At 44.8% G+C, this 17,752-nt stretch overlaps 1 long non-coding RNA gene across 1 annotated transcript in view; it reads right to left on the reverse strand.

Moving 5' to 3' along the window:
- LOC109273524 (uncharacterized) overlaps positions 1-5,048 on the reverse strand; it is a 93,449-nt gene extending 88,401 nt beyond the window's left edge. The window contains exons 1-2 of the long non-coding RNA XR_008423887.1: positions 4,857-5,048; positions 3,092-3,181 (exon numbers count right to left, since the gene is read on the reverse strand). This is a non-coding gene — a long non-coding RNA (uncharacterized LOC109273524). The remainder of the gene's footprint in view (positions 1-3,091; positions 3,182-4,856) is intronic.
- Positions 5,049-17,752: the final 12,704 nt, after the last annotated feature.

Here is a 17,752-nt window from a genome sequence, read left to right on the forward strand (position 1 = left end):
CACATGAAACCCCAGGCAACACATGTATGGTACCATTGAACAAGGTGGACTAGAATAGTGTTTTTCAAAGAAATTACAGTCCCATATTGAATCAACCTTAAATATATAGATGTAGACATGGAGACAGATGGTAGGTAGATAGATACAGATTTCATTTCAGTAGAAATGAAGGGTGTCACTAATCTACCCAATTTCTCCTCATCCTCTACAAGTTAACACAGTTGTGGCTTTTTCTCTGCTGCAAGAATTAACAAAGAACAGGGAGGTTTTTCTTGTCCAAGGTTCATAGAGAAGATGAGTTCAATTGTACAAGATGGATAGGGACCCCAAGAGTTAGAGGAGGTAGATGAGGCCCAATCCAGGGGACAGAAGGGTTCCCTCAAAGCAAGATGGGAGGCAGAGGATGTGACAAGTTCCTCAAGTGATTAAGACCTGTGTTCCCACAGGGAGACCACGTAGTGGACAGGTGGTAAAGACCACGACCTTGACAGTTAGCAGGGTGAACCATGTGTGGCCTGAGGTGGGTGAGGGAAAACTGTGAAGGCAGCTCTGTGGGTCGCCCTATCCAGCACTGCTTGACGATGCTGGACAGCATCCCACTTAGTAGAAGCCTCATTGGAAAGATTAAGGCCACCATGAGCTAGGACTGTGGTGTTTCAAGGTTTCCTGGCACCACTTAAATTCTCAGATGCTTGTTAATTCATTAGAGGTAGAGGAAGCTATCCAAAATAACCGATACTGGACTCATTTTGATAAAAAGAGAACTTTAGAATTAATATGGCTGGGGGGAAAAAAACCACAAAGAATTGTGAGAGCTGATGGTTCTTAGAGCTTCATGTTGGAGAATTCATTCTTATTGCCCAGCCCATTGTTTAAAGAGCTGTTCGTTCTACATTATAATCATTGGGAGCAACCCAGTCACTAAGGATTGTATTTATCAGAAGATAATTAAACCTTGGAGAAAAGGCTCATATTTGGTTTTGATCAAACTAGAGAAAAGGAGTGAGGAAGCCAGTTGCCCCTACGGTAAGGCTTTAGTATCATCAAACTGGGGGGTGGAAGGGACTCTTGAAGATCATCTGCTCCACTACTCATGTGATGCTAAAATCCTCTCCCCAGCATCCCAGCATTGCACCTCGAACTCTGACTTGAGCACGCCTTCAGCATACAAGGCACTATGTGGGTACAGTGTCACAAACAGGATGTGAGGGCAGAGCCTCAAAATGAAAAAGTGAGAAATGAGTGCATAAACATTTGTAACAACACTCAGTTTTCGTGGAAAGTGGGGTGATAAAACAGGGTAAAGTCTCAACAAGGGTCTACAACGCAGGTCTCCAGGGGGATGGGAGTCAATGAGAAACTGTTCAAAGGAGACTCAGGGAAAATTTTGGTAGAGTGAGAACAGACTCCACCAGTTGTACAACTTTGCTGTGAACCCAAGTGGCAGGGGAGGTCACAAAAAGGTGTTACTCAGGTGAGAAAAGGAAAAGGAAAAAGATACATATGTATTTGTATATGTATATATATGTATATACATATATGTATATGTATATGTATATGTATATGTATATGTATATGTATACATATATCTTTACAATTCAAATCCTACTTCCTACTCTGCTCTGTAATATTCATTTTCCCCAGGAAGATTAGTGCATTTCATCTGGAGTTCTGAAGCCATTAAGAATGCACTCAAATTCTTCCACCACCTTTGTCCAGCAATAAACATCACTGAGCCCAGCAGCAGCCAGCTCTTCTAGCAGTATGTGAGGGACTATTGGGGGAATTTGAAAATTTTATGGTCTGAAAAGTGGGCCTTAGCACTTTAGCTTTTATTCTCTCAGAGAGCTTATAAATCCCTCTTCATTTAGCAGTTTTCATGAAAATGACAGCTTTTGTTAGTCAGGCTAAAGTGAGATTAGAAATAAAAATTTTAACCATTAATCCTCACTGATTAAAGTGAGACCAGAAATCAAATTGTTACCAACTGTGTGCTAATTTCAGCTTAATTCTTTGGCAAGAGGCTTTGGAAATTTTCAACTCGCCGTGCTAATTCACAATGCCTTACTACTGATGGCAGAAAGTCAAGGTCTCCTTTCCTCCTGGGTCCGGGGTGTGAACAATGACTATTTCAAAATCAGTCCAATAAAATATAAACATTAAATTCTTAGCTATGTTGTTTCTCAGCCATCACTTTCCACACCACTCTCTCCTCCTACTCACCACCAACCTTCCCCCCACTCCACCAACAGCTATGAAAAAATATCTCCCCAGAGACTAGAGAATCACAGCTGAATGGCTGGCCTTTCCGCATCAAACAGAATGCCTGCAGCATCAAAGCAGGTGTCACCCCCCACACAAGCCGTTTCTATTACACACAGTGCTGGGAGGGAAGGAAAATCTTCATGCCAATAAGCCACATCAATTCATCAATCAAAATGAATTCATGCGCTAATTAAACTAGCAAAAATTTAAAAAGGCATTTGTGTTACAGACATGAGAGTGGGGTGGGGAGGGAGATGGGAGTTAAAATTCCAGGGAAGTGAAAACTTGACAGACACGGTACCACATAGAAAAGGCAGTAAATACATGGCTGGAATTAATTGCAAGCCTTTCCTTAACTTAAAAATAATAAGCAAACAAACAAACAAACAAACATTCACACATACCAACAATGGGGGGGGGGGGGGTGCAAATATTTTCCTGGTTGGGCCAAAACTGACATTAGCAGGAGTGTCCTCTGTATTGTGCACATTGGGAAAACCTGTGAGCAAAGTAAAACTCTATCCCTCTTTCTTCATGTCCACTTGTCCCTTAATACTGAACATCCTTCCTACTCTTTTTGATGACTTGGCAGGGCTACAAAGTACAGTTACATGGTTAGTGCACTGCACAAAAGCCTAGAGCTGAGGGAAGAATGCAGCTGAAATCCAGTCCATGCTCTGACAGCAAAGTCACATGCTCTGGCATGGAGTTGCTGTCATTAGGAAGCAGTGCCTTTTTCCTCACACAAAGTGCCCTCTGCTTGTGCACCCAGAGGGCTGTGACCCCACAGAAGCCAGGGGAGGTCCTGGTCCTTGCTTTTATTTACCTCTTGTCTCCTGTTTCTCCTGTTTCTGTTTCCTCCCTCTGAAGCTTTGAACTGAACACTTCTTCAGCTGTTTCAGCATATCATAAATATCTGAACAAAGAAAAAAAAACTCAATTATCCATCCAAGTGTTTCATCTATATGACACCAAGTACCCACGTATAGGGGAAACATCTTAATGCTTAGTATTGTGTAGACAAAACATCTGGTTGATCAACTTAGTTCATGTTTCTCTCAGATTCTTGAGTACCATAGAAATGCTCTCATACCCACTCACAGGCTGGATTCTCCATTGTAGAGTGCAAACTAGTTTTTCTAGGCTCAAAGAGTCTAATTCAGTATAGTGGAGGCCTGAGAGATAATAAAGGGACAAGGGGGCTGTTTTCCTCTTAACACTAAATAAATAACATTTAGCCCACTTAGCGAAATATTACGGGAAGAGAACTTTTCATCTTTAGTCCAATTGTTCTGATGCTTCATTTGACAAGATTCTTTCACTGTCTCTTATCTGTGTTGCATTCAGAGGAGAAAAACTTTAATATTTGCTTCAAATATCTCAATTTTATAAAGGCAGGTTCATCTGTTTCTTTGAAAGCTTGCTCTTGAAAAACGGGAGTCCAGTGGCATGGGCTTCCTAAAGTTAGTACTGGGGCAAATAAATTGGCCCAATCTCAGCTATCTTTGCTTGGAATGACGGAGAAGAAAAACGGTTCGAATATATCAGTCCCGTCATCTGAATCTAGCCTCCTGGCCAGGGCACTCTATAGCATCCGGGCGAGGTAAATGGCGAATGGCGAGGTGAATGGCGAATGTCATTCTCCTCGTTTCCCAAAAAAGAGAAGCAGTTGAGTGAAACGCCAGGTCCGTGGTCAGACAGTGAGTCAACAGCATAAGGGCGAACTTTCCAGATCTTCCCAGAATTGGCCCCAAGACTTGGTGCACAAGGGGTGAAAACTAAAACTCCTTTTCTTCTCCCCAAGGCAGACCGTGAAACTGTAAAGATGAGCTGGCATTTTGTTTTATTTTGTGTAATAAACTGTTCTTTTCACAGCAGTTGGCCCTGGGGGGTTTCAAATAGCACTGCTTGGCTGCAGCTGTGGGTGTGGCCCGGCTCAGTCCAAAGGCAACTTGGAGACCACAGCTGTGTCAGGCCGAGCGGGATCTTAAACCTCCCATCTGGGCTGCACACTTTCAAGTTCACCACCCCCCCCCCCCCCCCAAAAAAAACAAGTGGAGTCATTTTCACAAGCCAGAACCCCGCAGATGGGAGGTTCTGCTCTTCCTCCGCCGGTGGTTACTTGGGGGGGGGGGCACCTCCGATACCCCCAGAGACTGACCCCCACAGGCTGCTCGGGACAGTTTCTGAACGGTGCCCGGGGCCATCCCTTCGCTAGCCACAAGAACCCTCCGCAGGGGCGTTGGTAACAGCGGTCAGCATTTTCAAAGGGGTTACCGGGTGGGAGGGGTTTTCTGTTTGGTGTTTCGATTTTTTTTTTTTTTTTTTTTTTTTTTTTTCCCCATGACTCTTTCTCGGGCTCTCACAGCCCGCTCTGACAAGTGGCATGCGTGCCCCGGTCCGGTAGATTCTGACACCCTTCCAGAAAAGAAAAAAAAAAAAAAATTCTTCAAGGGTTTCCTTTGAGCCCCCGCTTCCAGCTCTAGCAAATAAATGACAAAGTGACCCCTCCGCCGGCAGCGCCCAAACGCAAGGACGGAAGCGCGAACTCTGATCCCCTTCCCATCCCCTAAGTGACGGGGATCACTCACTTCTTTGTCTCACTGAGGAAACTATGTGGGCTCGTGAATGGCTTCTTTTCTGACTGGATTACAAGTACGTCAGAACGGGCACCGTCTGGGAGGGCGGCGAGCGAAAACGCAGCGCCCGGCGCACGTCTGGGCGGCGGGGGTCGCCGCGGCGTCCTCGGGGCGGCAGAGAAAGCCCTGGAAGGCCGCGCCGGGCCGCGGGAGGAGCCGCCGCCAGGGGGAGCGCCGCGAGCCCGCCGGCCTTTGTTCGCGCCGCGGCGCCGGGGGAGCGCGGGCGGCTGCCGGGAAGGGCGGGGGGGCGCGCCCGGGCCCTCGGCGGTGGGAAGGACCCGCGTCTTTGGCAGTCCGAGTCGCGTTCGGGCTTTTTCGGCGGGCACTCTCGCTGTCTGGGGCTGGGCGCCTCCGTGCGCTCCCACACGTCCGGCCTTCGACGCGGTCCCGTCCCTCCTGGCCGGCGGCGTCCCCCTGCGCGCGTAGGGGATGGGGACGGGGACACACCGGGGGTGCAGACGGAGCGGGCGGGAGACGCCAAACAAAGCCTGGGGAGAGCGCGAGCGAGAAGGGGTTATAGAGGGGGTGGGGCAGCGTGTGTGCGGATGGGGTGGGGGGTAGGGGGAGAGAGAGAGAGACAATAGAACTAGAGAGCAAGAGGAGGGAGAAAGGGCAGCTCAACGCAGCAAGTCTAAGCTGAACGCAGCCCCCTGGGAGAGGCACTGTCCTTCAGATGGTCCCTGCCGTTGGGTGGTTGTGGACTGGTAAAGAAGAGTGAGCCACTCATTTCAGCAGCAGACAGATGGGTCTGTAGGTATAACTAACGCGACAGATAGGCAGGCGCTGGTCTTCCCAGGGATCCTCCTTCCTGGGGAAAGGAGCCAACACTTCCCTCAGAGGCTTGCAATAGCTTATCTGTGGAGTGTCAGGCTATCCCAGAAGAGATTCCGTGATCAAAGGCTTGGGAAAAGTGATAAGAACACAGTTTTTTTCCCAGCTAGCGACGCTGAGCAAGTTCCTGGGACCATGGCCACTTTCTTCACTTGTCATGCTTTCTTCCTCTCCGTTTCAGCCAGACTGCCCAGTATTCCTATAGAATTGTAAAGCCTGTGCCCTTCTACAGTCAGAGCCAATTCTGGACATTTGCTGATGACACCAAGAGGGAAAGACTGACCGTGACCCTGGGAATACAGGTCACCAAGAACATTTTCAGCCCTACTTCCCTTAGTCTGGAAGTGGGGGAGAAGCAATAGGAGTCTGGTCACTCGGGTTTTAAACACTAGCTTTGAGTTGTAAACTCCATTCAGGGAACAATAGGAAATGGTGCAGGTACTTGGTTAGTTCATTTCATTTTACCTACGTTGAGCCCCTTAACTCCTAAAACAAACCATTTCTTGCATATGAGCATGGGTGCGTTACTTGGTCTTCTTTTCCTCATTCGTAAAATTGAAGGATTGGATCAAGGTACCTTCCAGTTCCAAAATTAGAACAGGTATCTCTGTTCAGGAATTTGCAGAGGAATGTTCCTTATTTAAACATACGATGCAATCATGGGGTGAAGAACATGAAATACAAATTTTTAAAGGAAGAGAGTGAAGTAACACAGCATTTAATCCAGCTGAATCTCCATTTCCAACTTTTGTGTTTCTAATGTTGATAATTCACTGTTACATGAGGTCACATCTAAAACAGTTAATGCTCCCTAAGTGAGAAGGCAATGTCACCTCTGAGACCCAGCATGGAAATCAACCAGGGAGAACTATGGGGGGAGATCATTTGCTGTTCAAGAGGAAACCATTTTCCTGCACTAAGAAGAGGCTCTTAGACTTTAGAATCCTTGGCTTTTCCAGTAACAAACCCTGCCAGGATGTAGCTGATTTTTCTGAGCCTCTAATTTTTTTGTTCGTATTTTGTCCTCTTTTCACTGTTGTGTTAGTTTTGGAGTTTGAGGACAACAGACAGACACAAACCCAACTTTGTGGCAAGACCACTTCTCAGTTACGCACATCAAATTTTAACAGTTGTGAGAATGTCCGCGGTTAAGGCTGTTTCACCTAATGTTTGTCTAAGTTGAGAAGGTTCCAGTGATGAAATTTAAAGTCTGTGGCTAATGAGGAACACAGGTTTTTTTAAACTTCATGTTTAGAGGGCAGTTCTTTAGCCTCTCTGTTGGAACTATGACAATGTGGGTCTGATAAAATATGACTTGGTTTGAAACTATCAAATAGCATTATAAAAATGTTTGGACTAGATTTAGGTCTCCTCAAAGGTGGCAGATTGATAGAGCATGGATAAAGCAAGTCAGCTTCCAGGAATGATTGCTTCGTGAGAAACTGGGCCCTTCTTTCTCCGGAGTGACATGACATTCCCAGACAACGTCTTAACTTGCAGAGTCCTCAAAGCACGAATCCCAGCTTCCTTCCCTGCTGAGAAGCCTCTCTCGCAGGAGTGGAAATTTCTCTAGGAATTCTGTAATGGAATGGTACCTTGCTGAAGCTAGGGGTCACCAGGTCATTGCATTCTAATCAGCCAGAAGCCAGCAAGGCCGTCACCATAGCTAAAACCTCCAGAACAAGCCTGTGAAATATGTTCTCTGAGCTCTCTGATCTCCTAGGTCGACCACCTCCATAAGTGGTTTCCCTCCCAGTCCCGCCAGGTTCTCACGTGGACCATAGCCCCACCCGATGGCAGGGCCTCATGGTCCCACTCAGTCTGTTCCCCCTTCCTCCATCCTCTTACCTCACCGCCCTTCTAGGTACATTTGCGTCTCATTTGTGTGACTGGTGCACCTAAGGCTAGTGGCTCTGTAAAGCAGGAGAGGGTCTGTCATCATTCCATAAGAGCAGCTAAAAATTCTGGACAAAGTATTTTGACTATAAGTGTTGATTGATCCCAAATCATTTAAGTATTGCTTCTTCAAAATACCATAGGTTGTTTTTGACTCAAGACTTTTATGGCTAAGACAAAGAACAAAGTTTTAGCTGAGACAAATAAACCTGCCCTGTGGATAGCTCTCTAAATAGATCATTTACATATATATGCATGTGTTCATACATGCATGTAAAGCTCCAGTTAGAGTTTTTCCTATGCTTGGTATCTTAACTACCTCCATATCTGGGCCCTCTAGCACATACTAGTCAAAGGAAACAATATCTGTCTTGTTCACCTTCTTCACCATTAGGGGATGGTCTTCTTCCGCATTTTTTGCTGATCAACTAATTACAAGAAGCTCTGTGCCGACATGTTCTGAGCTCAGATTTTACAGAGCAGTCACTCTTTCTTTTCTCTCTGCCCCCACCCCCGCTCCCCTCCTCCCTCCTTTCTGCAGTGGTGGGAGGGATTTTACCAACTATGTTGGCTTTTTACTAGATAGAATAATCTATGGACTAAGCGCCTTACCCACCCCTCAGAAGCCAATCCCCCATAGTTAGTTCCCGGGTGGACTATTAAATGTCCCTTCTCTACCTTGCTCCCGTGGTTGCCGCTGTGGAGCAGTAGCCACCTCACCGGGAAGTTGTTGGTTCCTCACATCACACTGGTTTCTGAAAAGCTCGATGAGTATCTTACCAGCAGGCCCAAAGTCAGGAGCCACAGCATCAGCCAGACCACGTGACTGCCCCTTCAAGCCGGCCTCAATCACTTTTCTGTGCACAAGGAAGCAAAAGCATCTGCCCCACCTTCTGACTGGCCAACAAGTATCCCGCATTTGCATAAAAATGAAATCAGCCCACAGATGTCGATTGCAAGCGTTCTTAGCAGAGCACTCTGCTAGGCACTAAGGAACCAGATACTGGAGGGGGTAAGGTTTGCTAAGAACACTGCAGAATTTCTGAAAATAGCTACAGGAAGAGGAGAAAGCTCCCGGAGGCCAAGCTGCAGCGAATCCTGGAAAGCAGTGCTTGACACCGGAGGTCCAGTCAGCCAAACGGCTTCAGCAGAGCAGCATATTTTTACAGAGTTCATTTAAACCATTATGTCGTGTACATTCTCTTTTTTTTTAAATGATACATCACTGCTGACAGTTGGCATGTACTGTTTTCATAGCTTAGCCTTTATAAATATTACGAGCACATATCACAGCAGTATTGTTATAACGAGTTACAATGATGTGTTCTTTGAGAGAGTGCCAATGACTGGTTTATATCCTTGGTGATGCTGCAGCATCATAATAAATGTGGTATAAATCTTTTCCAAGGTTCAGCAGTTCTTTTGAGCCAAGAACACTACATGTGGGTTGTTGGATTCCCCGTGTCGCCCCCAACCTTTGAAACCTCTGCTTCCTCAATGCTTTGATATATAGTTCCCAATTTTGAGGATGTTAATATGGTCAGTGATCTAACCACACTCCTTTAATAGAGGGCGGCCTTTATTATAATCTGGAAATAATTTTCATCTAAACATCACCAACAGCTAAACATAATAAAATATGTATAAGTCAAGTAACATTACCCAGAGGCCGCATGGGCTTTAGCAGAGTCAGCCCCTGCCGCTCTACAGCCATGGGACTCGGGGAGGCAGGGAGGGAGGGGGCGTCTCTGTTTGCTGTCACAGGGTGCTGTCATTGTTGGGGGCAAATGGGAGAAAGCAGTCACCCTCTACTAAGATGGCTCTGTTACCACAAAGGTAGGCCAGCAGGTTTTCTCAGGGAACATCAGGACCCAAAGCAAGGGGCTAAGGCAGTGAAATAAGCAGCATGCTAGAGGCAGGGGCTGACAGCGTTCATCCCTTCCAGTCATGAACTCACTTTGTTGATTTGGCCAGGGGGCCTGGTCTTTGGTCTTGGTTCCCTTCTTTCTACCATATGGGACCAGGGTAAGGACAGAGAAATATAGAATTTTAATAATGCTGGGGCACCTGGGTGGCTCAGTCAGTTAAGCATCTGACTTCGGCTCAGGTCACGATCTTGTGGTTCATGGGTTTGAGTCCCCCATCGGGCCCTGGGCTGACAGCTCAGAGCCTGGAACCTGCTTCAGATTCTGTGTCTCCTTCTCTTTGCCCCTCTCCGCTCACACTGTCTCTCTCTCTCTCTCTCAAAAATAAACATTAGAAATAATAATAATAATAATAATAACAACAATGGCTCCAAGTCCACACTCACTATGTCAGGACCATTCTGGGTAAGACGGCCACAGCCCTGACTTCTCACATTGCCCTATAGAAGGACACCATCTCTGGCCCTCAAGTACCTGAATCATGTCCATGAGAACAGGTCCCACATACACTGGTCCCTTCCAAGTAGGGTGCATTAGAATGATTAGTTGGAATTGTAGGTATCGCTTCTTGGCCTTTTGGCTAAGATCAAGTGTGGAATTGTAGGTATACTGAAAACTAAACAACTGAACCCTGAGTGATTAAATCTTCATTTCACCCTGCTAATTGTATACATGGGCCAAGAGCTGCCTTCAGATAATCACGCTCAACAGAAATTGGCTGTGGAAATGGAATTGATCTATAAGCAGCTGTCCCAAGCTTGAGGTGGTAATTCTTTTGCAAAACATTAATATATTCTGTATCATCGATGAAACCACACCTGAGTCAGAACAAATGCAATAGGGTGTTTTAGGGGAAAGTATAACAACACCAGGGGGGAAACTCCCTGTAAGGTACGGGCTTCATTCAGGCTCTAAATCACCTCCATTCCTGAGTAGGCTGGGGTGACTTCATTACCTTTTCCTGTGAATTATTAATACCAGAAACACTGAGCCTTGAGGCAACGGTTGGGAAAAACTCTATGCATGGAGGAAATGAACCCCACCTATTTTCAAGGGCTTCTCCTTTTCTTTCCTGGAATTTCCTCAGTCTCCCCCCACCCGCCCCAAGTTTCTTAAGTGTTTGTGTGTTTGAAATAGCTGCCACCTGACTCATTAGAGCATGTAGTGCTATTGGTTGAGTTTGCTTATTCTTTCAGGAATATCTTTTTGAAAGAGAAACCTAGTTCGTCTAACTTTTTTGCAGTGCATGTCCCAAGTCCCAAGTGACCTATGGGGATGTGAGTTCTGAAGAAATTCTCTGCCTGCTTTCTGCTTTGCTGGGAAAATAAGCTGATAGGTGAAAAATGACTTCCATCAGTGGACCCCTCCTATTGCCACAGTAACCTGTAATCTCAAAAGACAGTTGCTCCTATCTGGGGAGCCAGGACTCCTGCTCCCACTACACCAGTCTCCTAGGTTTTATTCCCCATCCTTCCCGACCCTCGGTGTGGCCAGCACTCTCCCCTTAGACTCCTCCCCCTCTCTCCCTGATCCCCTGGAGCCACTTGGTCTCAGGACCTCTCACTTGCCCTCTTGTCCTCACACCTGTCCTCTATCCACAGATACCTCCCTCGACTGTCCAGACATTGTGAAAGCATCTTGTTCAAAATTAATTTTATTATAATCCACATCCCCCAGCCCCTCTCTCAGCACTGGACCTAGAGGGGAAACTAAGTAAAATCTGAAAGATTAAGTCAAAAGTAAATCTTGCATATGTGTGCAGTTCTTAATGCCCTAAATACATAGACCAAAGAAGACTTGGAAAATTGGAGATAGGAAGAAAACTGTGGACATTTTTTGGACCATAATTTCCGAAGTAAACCTATTTCAGAAGAAAACTGTGACAAGTCACTGACCCTTGGTTCAAAGTGGACTTCTAAGCCTGAGAAAGATGCATTTGACTGAGTGGGGGAAAGAAGGTTCACGAGGCTTCTGGAACCTTAACCGTGTCTCAACCTCTTGAGGAATTAGGGATAAATGAAATCAGAAACATGTGGAATATATTTCCCTTTAAATACATTTGAGGCTAGAAATTAAGGGGAAAGTGTTCAGCTAAAGTTATTTAGGGTTTGGCTTTACCCACAACATCTGAAAAATAGTTCAAGATGTTAGATGAACCCAAAGTGCAACCACGTTCACCTTCTACTGAAAACAGAGTGTGTGTAGCAGCTGAGAGGAGACATGTTTAATGTCAAGTTAATAAAAGGAGAAAAAGGTATGTTGGAGCTGAAAGGAGGAGGGAATGTTCAAATATGCACAGAAAAAAAAATTGTTAAAGCTAGAGGGGCTTTGGCCAGAGACAAGGGGCAAAGGGACCTGAAGCCTTAGTACTGTTTCGGCCACATGCACCTCCCTGGGGACATAGGATTCACTTAGCAAACAGTGTTTTTCATGAGACTCTCTTTTGTCATATGATTTTCCCTCAAAAGTTGAAGCTATTGCACCTTGATCATAACAGAGGTGTCTTATAAGCACCAAAGATAAGTTTGAATGTGACTGGCTTTTAGCTAGATGTCTTAAAAGAACTGGTGGGTTTTTATGCCTGAGTGGTTGAACTCTTGGATGCCCTGACACTCAGTAAGTCAGGACCACATTGGGCTACCGTATAAGAGGGAGAGCCTGAGACTTCTCTAGAACTACCTACAGCAGCAGAACAGGCTCTTAGTCTATGGGTCTGCTGTTGTCTCTTCTGGGACCCAATGGATGGTAGAGCTGTCACTACATTATTGGACACAGAAGGACCGGCTTTCTTTAAAGCCCACAATCTATACATCTGCCACCATTTCTGCTGTGTCCCCTCGGTCTGGATTGATGGAATCCATGGCCCTGAAGTCCCCTTTTGAGCCAGCGATCATCCTCTTTCTTTTCTCCCTGGACCTCAAGACAAGAGACAGCAATAAACTTGACTTGTACCCTATTAATACTTGTGGAGTCTGGGACTGTCTGCAAAGGGAGAAAAACTTGCTTCTTGCTCCACCTATAAAAAACTAGAAAAGAAGCCTTAAATCAGACTAAAAATCTTGATAAAACTTAGAGATGGAAGAACAGGACCAAAAGATTATGTCTCAGAGGATGCCTCTGGAATTTGGGGACACGAATTTGGCCAAGTCTGTGAACATCTTTTTATTTCAATTTTCCTGTCTGCGAAATAATAGGATAACAATGGCTGCTCTGTTGATTCCATAAAGGGATTGTTATATGATCAAATGAGATTAAACGTGTATCGGTGCTTTGAACGACACGAAGTACCCTCCAGCATTCCACACCTCTCTTCTGAGCTCTGAGTGGCCTATCTGACACTTTTACCTGAATGTTCTACTGGTATCTCACACTTGACATGTCCAAAATGGATCTCTTGATCTTCTCCTACAAATTTCCACCGATTTCAACCTTCTCATTTCTGCATATGACTCCACCACCCAAGCAAAGGTTTAAACCAGAAGCTGGGGAGTTTTCCCTGATGCCTCCCTCTGCCTCCTACTGCCAATTCACCATGTCCTATTGATTCAGCTCCATTTTTCTGGAATTTGGGCACTTCTCTAGCCCAGGTTCTATCCCCCTCACCTCAACCACTGCCAAAGGCAGCTATTAGTCTCTCTGTTTCCTCTCCACCCCTACGCCCTCCCTCTTCCATCTCTCCCCACCCACTCCCCACCCACTCCCCTGCAGAGTCTGTTCACCTCACTGCTACCAGAGCAGCCTTTCAAATTTGATCCCGTCACTCTCCTGCTCCAAATGATTCAGGCTTTTCTGCCTCCCAGGAACCTGAAGAAAAATTCAAGGACATAGGAATTGAAAGAAGCCTCCACTATGCTGGGACTTAGAATGTGTGACTTACCAAGGTCTTTTGCTGTGAGACACAGGTGCAGAGCTAATATATCTTCAAAACTCCCCTCTCCACAAGCTCTCTGACTGAGGCCTGACAACTGGGTCTCCCTCAGCCAGAACTCCTCACTGGTCACGCCGACAAATAGGTCCCCCCATTGAGGGGATGTGTGTGTGTGTGTGTGTGTGTGTGTGTGTGTGTGTGTGTGTCTGCTTATTTCTGCAACTCTTGTGCCTACCATCTGTTTACCAGCTGTAATTTCAGGAAGGAAAGAGGGGAGGGAATGGAGGATAATGAAATTAATAACAAGATGAGTTCTTTTCCATTTGTATTCCCTATTGATAATAAGTATTTTTTACTTATTAATGGTCTAAAATTTTCTCTCTAGATTTTGAGGATTTTCTTGATGTCCTAAAAATGTTAAATTTGGAAAAACCTCACACTATTTTTACTAAGCACCTGAGAAGTTTCTGGAAAACAAATGGGTTTACAATTTGGAATACAAGCAACTCATAACATCCATGTGCAAAGTCTTGGCTCAGTAGATCATCTAAGACAAAATTTTAATTTAAAACTGACTTCCTCAGCCACCCCTTATTAGTGATTTGTACTCAAGAAAGATAAACTAATTTTAACATTTTCCCAAATGAAATATATTTTAAAAAGATTAATTCACCACCAGAAATATTCTCGAAAGTTTTGGAAAGCTAAACATAAATGCTTTCTGAGCTATCTGTTGTTTGAAATTATTGAGTCAGAATTTTAATGCTTTTGGCCAAAAGCCATTTCAAAATGTTCACAGTAAAAATTAAGTATAGTGTAGTTTTGAGGAGAAGTCATGTATTTTATTTTTTTTTTTAATTTATTTTTTATTTTATTTTATTTTTTTTTTTTAACGTTTATTTATTTTTGAGACAGAGAGAGACAGAGCATGAATGGGGGAGGGTCAGAGAGAGAGGGAGACACAGAATCTGAAACAGGCTCCAGGCTCTGAGCTGCCAGCACAGAGCCCGATGCGGGGCTCGAACCCACGGACCGCGAGATCATGACCTGAGCCGAAGTCGGATGCTCAACCAACTGAGCCACCCAGGCGCCCCAGAAGTCATGTATTTTAAACAGAACAGAGCTAAAATATTTCTAAGCCTTCATAGTTTTTATTTTCAATTATCTGCACTTGTGTTCTAATCCAGAAACCCAAATGATCAAGGGTAACTGAACATATTTAAATTTTTGAGGGGCGCCTGGGTGGCTTGGTAGGTTGAGCGTCTGACTTCGGCTCAGGTCACGATCTTGCGGTCCGTGAGTTCGAGCCCCGCGTCTGGCTCTGTGCTGACAGCTCGGAGCCTGGAGCCTGTTTCAGATTCTGTATCTACCTCTCTCTGACCCTCCCCTGTTCATGCTCTGTCTCTCTCTGTCTCAAAAATAAATAAACGTTAAAAAAAATTTTTTTTTAATTTTTGATGGCACCTTTTCTCAGCCATCAAGTGTCAAGTATGATTAATCTGAGATGCGGAGGAGCGAGGTGGTTTGGACAAAGTCGCACATGCGTAGTGTAAGGAAACAGTATGGGCGTCGTGAGTCTTAGAACCCTGTCCCTTCCTCTCTGCCTGCCACGCCCCTAATCATCAGCTGTGTCATCCAATTTCTCAGATGTTCAACTGCAAAGTAAGAATATAAAGGCAGGTGGTTACTCAAAAATGCTTTCCACGTTCTGAAACACCTGATCCAAGCTTCTATGATTTAACACACCGAATCATTTGTAATGGGGAAAATCTTCAAGTGAATCCATTTAAGGCAGAAACTAAAAATGTCAGAGCCTGGGTAAGGTTTGAATGAGACTTGACTTTGAAAAACAAAACTAAAAATTATTAAAAGAGGTTAACTTCGTCATATTTTAAGTTGGGAGTTATAATTGCATAAATTACTTTTTAGAACCAAGAATGAAACACATGGGAGATTTTCTTCACATGATTTTTCTACCAAATTTATGATAGTATAATACCACATTGTGATATTCATTACTCTCATAAAAATAGTAAAATATTTTAGAACTTCATTATTTTCTCAGGGGCCCTCTGACTCATTTGATTTTCAAACATCTCTGATGAATTACTATCCCATCAACATTCCTCTTGATTTTTTTCCCCTTTCACTTACAGCTAATTTTTCTCTTTCTTCCATTCCCATCTGTCAGTAGCTTTGTGTGTGATTCACACGATTGTCAACATCGTTGTATCAGCTTCACGAAATCCCGCATCTTTTACAAGACTTGCAACTTCACTTTGCAGTAGATTTATATTATTTTGTCAGAGGAATTGGCAAGTCTAGCATGGAATGGGAAAGACACCTTTAAGTGATGGCTAATTTTATAAATAAATGCATAACATTAACGAACATTTTCACGTTATGGTAACTTTTGCTCCCGTGTGCTTTTTTTAACGAAAGGGACACACTGAGATAACAAGGCAGTCTTGTATTTGTGAGTTCTGGAATCTATCTCTCTTTTTGTTTACACAAAGCCATCTTATACAAAACTCGAAGATGTTTTCCTGATTCCTGACCCCTAGGAAAATTCTACATTTTAGAAACACAATACTAATACTATTGAAACCCTCCTCATTTGAATAATTAAGAAATGAAAAGCCTGGACAAAATAATGCTGCATCAACTCTAAAACAGTTGTTTGCTATAACAGCTCATGGCAAAATTGGGATAACTGCCTTCACAGGATATTTCACAGTGAGAAATATTTCTTTTTAAAAATATTCTTGGTGGCAGAATCCGTGATATCTTCGTGTGAAAGGCCATTTATCAGGTAATAAGGTGGCAGATCACCTTACAAGGATCCTCAGCTTGAGGTCATTTGTTTCTGAGAAAAGGTGGTCTCAGTGGGGTCTGTGTCCATATTACAGGAAAAAGGAACGGATTGACCTATTGATGCTGGAAGGTAACTTTTAGAATATCTAGTGAAAACAAATGCTGTTACAGAAGGTGCTTGGGCAGCCATTCTGATGATTTTGCTTTCTCTGCCCTGTGGCTTTTCTGAATTTTGTCTGCTGATGTGTCATGTGGCTTCAAGATGGAGCCCTAATGGCCAGATGACTGAATAGTACTAAGCATGGGTTTCCGAGCCAGGATTCCCCATCGACCTTTTACCCCAAACTGCCACTTCCAAGCAGAGCCTAAGGCAGTGGGTTGCTTTTGGTGGAGACGCAAACCCAGGAAACAGGAGTGAGACCCTGCAGGCAATAAGACAGGAGGGAAAGCCAAGGAAAGTTTATGTTGTCCAGTTGGTCAATCCTGTGGGTGACTGGAGCTCACCCTCATCAGGACCTTCAGAGAAACCGTAAGAATGTACCTAAGAATTACCTGCTGGGGCCACTCCCATAACCGCCGATCAGGAGCTGCCTGTGAGGCCTTGCTCTCTGGCACTTCCAGGTTGTGTGTTCACGAACAGGTTTCCGCAGGCATCTCTCTCGCCGTGGTTGTTAAAAGGGCCTCGGGGCAGGAAGCAAGATGTCTTCGGTGTAGCTGAGGTGAGGAGCTGTCTGATCTGGCCAGCATGAAGCTAATTATAGTAGCAGCAGCTAGAGAAAAAGGTGCGCCAGGGAGGAGCCAATGCAGATGAAGCGTTCCAGGCAAGGAGATACAAACCCTGAGGAGAAGACTAACAGAAGTGAACTCCGCTCAGGACACTCAGCAGTCATGTCGGCCAAGAATGGGGCGCTTTTGTAGTGCCTGCATATGGTGACACGGAGCACGGGCAAAGGGCCCCCACCTCTTTCTACCGTTTTCCACATTCTTTCTCAAATGCCATTGTCACCGTGCTTGTTTGTCACCGCTGCCCATTCAGGATGGGTGAGTTCTTATCACAGTCAACTGGCTTCACAGGGCCCCAGAAGTCTCCACTGTAGTCTCTGATTCTGTAGACTAGGAGAGGCTATGACTCACAGTAGGTACTCTATAAATAGTGACTCTTTTTATTTTTGCTCTTTTAACCAACTCTTCTCTCCTTTTGCCTATACGGTTAATTCTTTAAAATTTGTTTGCTTAACCCTGCCTTACTCCAAATCTCCCCAAAGTGGCAGGTTCTAAAGGTAAGTCCCACCAGGGCTTTTGTCCCTGTATGTCCCTACACAGAGAGAGCCTGCTCGAGGGCTATTCCTTGGGGAATTAGAAAGTTAAAGCCAAACCAGGTTAATGAACATATTCACCTATGACACAGTATTTATTGGGCACCTCTTATGTGCCAAGCACTGGTTTAAAAAGGCAGGGATGGTGGTGAACAGCACTATTCCTTCTCTCGATAGGCTCACAGTCCACTGTGGGGA

Source organism: Panthera pardus, unplaced genomic scaffold (assembly GCF_024362965.1).
Source record: "Panthera pardus isolate Hobbes unplaced genomic scaffold, ASM2436296v1 HiC_scaffold_10, whole genome shotgun sequence".
In the NCBI taxonomy this organism is placed as follows: Eukaryota; Metazoa; Chordata; class Mammalia; order Carnivora; family Felidae; genus Panthera; species Panthera pardus.